The sequence below is a fragment of the Oncorhynchus keta genome, unplaced genomic scaffold, assembly GCF_023373465.1.
Source record: "Oncorhynchus keta strain PuntledgeMale-10-30-2019 unplaced genomic scaffold, Oket_V2 Un_contig_19436_pilon_pilon, whole genome shotgun sequence".
Classification (NCBI taxonomy): Eukaryota; Metazoa; Chordata; class Actinopteri; order Salmoniformes; family Salmonidae; genus Oncorhynchus; species Oncorhynchus keta.
The window spans coordinates 1-7,434 of record NW_026281475.1 but is presented as its reverse complement, the minus strand read 5'-3'; the positions used below and the strand labels follow the sequence as shown (position 1 = coordinate 7,434).

The window sequence follows — 7,434 nt, the reverse complement described above, 5'->3', positions numbered from 1 at the left end:
GGAGCGTCCTGCTCGAGAGGATTGTAATATCCACGTGCTGTTCGCATTTAAACTCACCCGGGGAGCGGGAGAAGAGAGAGAGGAGATAGAGAGGGTGGGGTGTTATGACCCGTGAAAATTGATACCACATATATATATATATACCGCACCAGTTGATGTAGTTACTGTCATGTGTGAGGACCAGCTATTAGTGTGTGTGCTGTATTGGAGGGCCTAAACTCAACTTTAAAACACTTAATGAATATCTAAAAAAATTATGAGAATCTAATTCTGCCTTGAGACTGTGAGAGTTGGTAGATGATGTCAGTGCATCACTGATTGACAGACGGTTTAAGTCCCAAATGCCCCCCCCCCCTCCCCTCCTTTTTCCCCACATATACAGTGCACTGCTTTTGCTCAGAGACCAATCATATTTAATCCACGTTGTGTATTATCAGTAGGTGTCTCTCTGTCCCGAGCTGTCAAATCGGAACGGAGTGGCGCATCAGCATCGCAGAACGTTTCATTCCAAGAAGAATGCGCTCGAGGTGTGTCTCCTCCTCGCGTACATCACAGACTGCATCGGTTTGTTCGGTCCACTCGCTGGAGGTCACTATAGTAAAGGCGGCGAGTCCGACACCGTAACGGGGCCGGTAATATATAACTCAAGTGTAAACATGAAACACGAGAACCAAATACATGGTCTACCGCTGCGTTTAGATATATCTGTTGATTAAAACCTGTTCGTTCAGCCGAGTCACAGTCCGACAGCATAATATATCTCCCCCGTTCTCACACACACACACACACACACACACACACACACACACACACACACACACACACACACACACACACACACACACACACACACACACACACACACACACACACACACACACGCGCGCGCACACACACGCACACACACAGTCTGAATAATTGATAGAAACGAGTAGCTGCCTGACTCTGACCTTGCCTCGTCAGGGATATATATATGAGTACATAGTCGCGGGAATTCGTTATTTTATTGCCAGCTGAAAAAGTCCGTGTCAGTCCGCAAATACAGAACTAGTAAAGGCCCAGCACCCAACTTTTGTAAAAAAATATATATATATTAGTGTTTAACAACATTTGAAAATTTAGTCTGATAATTATCTGTACAAAACAGTTAATCTGATCATACTTGTGGAATATAAAAATTCTCGCGTGATATACGTTTTTCAGTTTCTTGAAATACTTTTAACAAACAGCAACTTATCTCTATGTGGAAATTGATTTGGGCTCGTTGGAAAACAGCCCCGGTGGTCCCGGCGTCTTCTGCTGGCTCTGGCAGCGCACGTTCTCCGGGGCAACCCCCTCGGCCTATGCCAGTAATTGCTGCTGAACTATTCATCCCTTCTTTAGTAGACCCTCGTATCCAGAACAACTGACAGTAGTGAGGGCATAGTGATTGCTTTGTTTTTTGTCATAGTGGTGCACCCGTGGGAATCTACCCCACAACCCTCATCATTGCAAGTGCCACGCGCTACCATGACATCATCACATCACATCGTCACAAACCACTTGATGTTCTCTGTTACTGGACTGTGTATCGTCATGGTGATGGAAGGTCTATAGGTACAAACATAGATGACCAGACTATGTACAATACAGGATGGTCAATTCATATGGCACAATATTATTTTACATTTTATTATTTTAATTAAAAGAAAAATATTTCATTTGATGTCTTTGCCCGTAACTTTGCACCTTTTGATGTGACTGTTTTGAGGACAGGGACAGGAACAGGGACAGGAACAGGGACAGGAACAGGGACAGGGACAGGGACAGGAATAGGGACAGGGACAGGGACAGGGACAGGAACAGGGACAGGAACAGGGACAGGAACAGGGACAGGAACAGGGACAGGGACAGGGACAGGGACAGGAACAGGAACAGGGACAGGAACAGGAACAGGGACAGGAACAGGGACAGGGACAGGGACAGGAACAGGGACAGGAACAGGGACAGGAACAGGGACAGGGACAGGGACAGGAACAGGGACAGGAACAGGGACAGGGACAGGAACAGGGACAGGGACAGGGACTGGAACAGGGACAGGGACAGGGACTGGAACAGGGACAGGGACTGGAACAGGGACAGGGACTGGGACAGGGACAGGGACAGGGACAGGGACAGGGACAGGGACAGGGACAGGGACTGGAACAGGGACAGGAACAGGGACAGGGACAGGGGGTTTGTTCTTTCTGGATTCCAATCGCACAGGGACAGGAACAGGAACAGGGACAGGGACAGGGACAGGGACTGGAACAGGGACAGGGACAGGAACAGGGGTTTTGTTCTTTCTGGATTCCAATCGCACAGGGACAGGAACAGGGACAGGAACAGGGACAGGGACAGGGACAGGAACAGGAACAGGGACAGGGACAGGGACAGGGACAGGAACAGGGGTTTGTTCTTTCTGGATTCCAATCGCACAGGGACAGGAACAGGGACAGGGACAGGGACAGGAACAGGGACAGGGACAGGAACAGGAACAGGGACAGGAACAGGGACAGGGACAGGAACAGGGACAGGGACAGGGACAGGGACAGGAACAGGGACAGGAACAGGAACAGGAACAGGGACAGGGACAGGAACAGGGACAGGGACAGGGACAGGGTGTAGGTAGATTATATTAGATGGATTTATTGTGATGGTGTAGTCTATATTACATGGATTTATTGTGATGGTGTAGGTAGACTATATTACATGGATTTATTGTGATGGTGTAGACTATATTACATGGATTTATTGTGATGGTGTAGACTATATTACATGGATTTATTGTGATGGTGTAGACTATATTACATGGATTTATTGTGATGGTGTAGGTAGACTATATTACATGGATTTATTGTGATGGTGTAGGTAGACTATATTACATGGATTTATTGTGATGGTGTAGGTAGACTATATTACATGGATGTATTGTGATGGTGTAGGTAGACTATATTACATGGATTTATTGTGATGGTGTAGGTAGACTATATTACATGGATTTATTGTGATGGTGTAGGCTATATTACATGGATTTATTGTGATGGTGTAGACAATTACATGGATTTATTGTGATGGTGTAGACTATATTACATGGATTTATTGTGATGGTGTAGACTATATTACATGGATTTATTGTGATGGTGTAGGTAGACTATATTACATGGATTTATTGTGATGGTGTAGGTAGACTATATTACATGGATTTATTGTGATGGTGTAGGTAGACTATATTACATGGATTTATTGTGATGGTGTAGACTATATTACATGGCTTTATTGTGATGGTGTAGACTATATTACATGGATTTATTGTGATGGTGTAGACTATATTACATGGATTTATTGTGATGGTGTAGGTAGTCTATATTACATGGATTTATTGTGATGGTGTGGGTAGTCTATATTACATGGATTTATTGTGATGGTGTAGGTAGACTATATTACATGGATTTATTGTGATGGTGTAGACTATATTACATGGATTTATTGTGGTGGTGTAGACTATATTACATGGATTTATTGTGATGGTGTAGGTAGACTATATTACATGGATTTATTGTGATGGTGTAGACTATATTACATGGATTTATTGTGATGGTGTAGGTAGACTATATTACATGGATTTATTGTGATGGTGTAGGTAGACTATATTACGTGGATTTATTGTGATCGTGTAGACTATATTACATGGATTTATTGTGATGGTGTAGGTAGACTATATTACATGGATTTATTGTGATGGTGTAGGTAGACTATATTACATGGATTTATTGTGATGGTGTAGACTATATTACATGGATTTATTGTGATGGTGTAGGTCGACTATATTACATTGATTTATTGTGATGGTGTAGGTAGACTATATTACATGGATTTGTTGTGGTGGTGTATGTAGACTATATTACATGGATTTATGGTGTAGGTAGACTATATTACATGGATTTATTGTGATGGTGTAGGTAGACTATATTACATGGATTTATTGTGATGGTGTAGGTAGACTATATTACATGGATTTATTGTGATGGTGTAGACTATATTACATGGATTTATTGTGATGGTGTAGACTATATTACATGGATTTATTGTGATGGTGTAGACTATATTACATGGATTTATTGTGATGGTGTAGACTATATTACATGGATTTATTGTGAAGGTGTAGGTAGACTATATTACATGGATTTATTGTGATGGTGTAGACTATATTACATGGATTTATTGTGATGGTGTAGACTATGTTACATGGATTTATTGTGATGGTGTAGGTAGACTATATTACATGGATTTATTGTGATGGTGTAGGTAGACTATATTACATGGATTTATTGTGATGGTGTAGACTATATTACATGGATTTATTGTGATGGTGTAGGTAGACTATATTACATGGATTTATTGTGATGGTGTAGGTAGACTATATTACATGGATTTATTGTGATGGTGTAGGTAGACTATATTACATGGATTTATTGTGATGGTGTAGGTAGACTATATTACATGGATTTATTGTGATGGTGTAGGTAGACTATATTACATGGATTTATTGGGATGGTGTAGACTATATTACATGGATTTATTGTGATGGTGTAGACTATATTACATTGATTTATTGTGATGATGTAGGTAGACTATATTACATGGATTTATTGTGATGGTGTAGGTAGACTATATTACATGGATTTATTGTGATGGTGTAGGTAGACTATATTACATGGATTTATTGTGATGGTGTAGACTATATTACATGGATTTATTGTGATGGTGTAGGTAGACTGTATTACATGGATTTATTGTGATGGTGTAGGTAGACTATATTACATGGATTTATTGTGATGGTGTAGGTAGACTATATTACATGGATTTATTGTGATGGTGTTGACTATATTACATGGATTTATTGTGATGGTGTAGGTAGAATATATTACATGGATTTATTGTGATGGTGTAGACTATATTACATGGATTTATTGTGATGGTGTAGGTAGACTATATTACATGGATTTATTGTGATGGTGTAGGTAGACTATATTACATGGATTTATTGTGATGGTGTAGGTAGACTATATTACATGGATTTATTGTGATGGTGTTGACTATATTACATGGATTTATTGTGATGGTGTAGGTAGAATATATTACATGGATTTATTGTGATGGTGTAGACTATATTACATGGATTTATTGTGATGGTGTAGGTAGACTATATTACATGGATTTATTGTGATGGTGTGGGTAGACTATATTACATGGATTTATTGTGATGGTGTAGGTAGACTATATTACATGGATTTATTGTGATGGTGTAGACTATATTACATGGATTTATTGTGATGGTGTAGAGACTATATTACATGGATTTATTGTGATGGTGTAGGTAGACTATATTACATGGATTTATTGGATGGTGTATTTATTGTTTATTGATGGTGTAGGTAGACTATATTACATGGATTTATTGTGATGGTGTAGGTAGACTATATTACATGGATTTATTGTGATGGTGTGGTAGACTATATTACATGGATTTATTGTGATGGTGTAGGTAGACTATATTACATGGATTTATTGTGATGGTGTAGGTAGACTATATTACATGGATTTATTGTGATGGTGTAGACTATATTACATGGATTTATTGTGATGGTGTAGGTCTATATTACATTGATTTATTGTGATGGTGTAGGTAGACTATATTACATGGATTTATTGTGATGGTGTGTAGGTAGACTATATTACATGGATTTATTGTGATGGTGTAGGTAGACTATATTACATGGATTTATTGTGATGGTGTAGGTAGACTATATTACATGGATTTATTGTGATGGTGTAGGTACTATATTACATGGATTTATTGTGATGGTGTAGGTAGACTATATTACATGGATTTATTGTGATGGTGTAGACTATATTACATGGATTTATTGTGATGGTGTAGACTATATTACATGGATTTATTGTGAAGGTGTAGGTAGACTATATTACATGGATTTATTGTGATGGTGTAGACTATATTACATGGATTTATTGTGATGGTGTAGACTATGGGATTTATTGTGATGGTGTAGGTAGACTATATTACATGGATTTATTGTGATGGTGTAGGTAGACTATATTACATGGATTTATTGTGATGGTGTAGACTATATTACATGGATTTATTGTGATGGTGTAGGTAGACTATATTACATGGATTTATTGTGATGGTGTAGGTAGACTATATTACATGGATTTATTGTGATGGTGTAGGTAGACTATATTACATATTTATTGTGATGGTGTAGGTAGACTATATTACATGGATTTATTGTGATGGTGTAGGTAGACTATATTACATGGATTTATTGTGATGGTGTAGACTATATTACATGGATTTATTGTGATGGTGTAGACTATATTACATGGATTTATTGTGATGGTGTAGGTAGACTATATTACATGGATTTATTGTGATGGTGTAGGTAGACTATATTACATGGATTTATTGTGATGGTGTAGGTAGACTATATTACATGGATTTATTGTGATGGTGTAGACTATATTACATGGATTTATTGTGATGGTGTAGGTAGACTGTATTACATGGATTTATTGTGATGGTGTAGGTAGACTATATTACATGGATTTATTGTGATGGTGTAGGTAGACTATATTACATGGATTTATTGTGATGGTGTTGACTATATTACATGGATTTATTGTGATGGTGTAGGTAGAATATATTACATGGATTTATTGTGATGGTGTAGACTATATTACATGGATTTATTGTGATGGTGTAGGTAGACTATATTACATGGATTTATTGTGATGGTGTAGGTAGACTATATTACATGGATTTATTGTGATGGTGTAGGTAGACTATATTACATGGATTTATTGTGATGGTGTTGACTATATTACATGGATTTATTGTGATGGTGTAGGTAGAATATATTACATGGATTTATTGTGATGGTGTAGGTAGACTATATTACATGGATTTATTGTGAAGGTGTAGGTAGACTATATTACATGGATTTATTGTGATGGTGTAGGTAGACTATATTACATGGATTTATTGTGATGGTGTAGGTAGACTATATTACATGGATTTATTGTGATGGTGTAGACTATATTACATGGATTTATTGTGATGGTGTAGACTATATTACATGGATTTATTGTGAAGGTGTAGGTAGACTATATTACATGGATTTATTGTGATGGTGTAGGTAGACTATATTACATGGATTTATTGTGATGGTGTAGGTAGACTATATTACATGGATTTATTGTGATGGTGTAGGTAGACTATATTACATGGATTTATTGTGATGGTGTAGGTAGACTATATTACATGGATTTATTGTGATGGTGTAGGTAGACTATATTACATGGATTTATTGTGAAGGTGTAGGTAGACTATAT

At 38.0% G+C, this 7,434-nt stretch overlaps 1 long non-coding RNA gene across 5 annotated transcripts; it reads left to right on the top strand.

Moving 5' to 3' along the window:
- The first annotated feature begins 4,012 nt into the window (after window positions 1-4,012).
- LOC127920412 (uncharacterized) lies at window positions 4,013-6,516 on the top strand. Of its 5 annotated transcripts, none has more exons than XR_008106181.1 (4): window positions 4,013-4,149; window positions 4,327-4,433; window positions 4,475-4,577; window positions 6,346-6,516. It is a non-coding gene; the product is annotated as an uncharacterized LOC127920412 (long non-coding RNA). The 5 variants fall into 5 exon arrangements; XR_008106179.1 differs by lacking the exon at window positions 6,346-6,516 and adding an exon at window positions 6,130-6,280; XR_008106182.1 differs by lacking the exon at window positions 6,346-6,516 and adding an exon at window positions 6,130-6,280 and having other exon boundaries at window positions 4,475-4,610.
- Window positions 6,517-7,434: the final 918 nt, after the last annotated feature.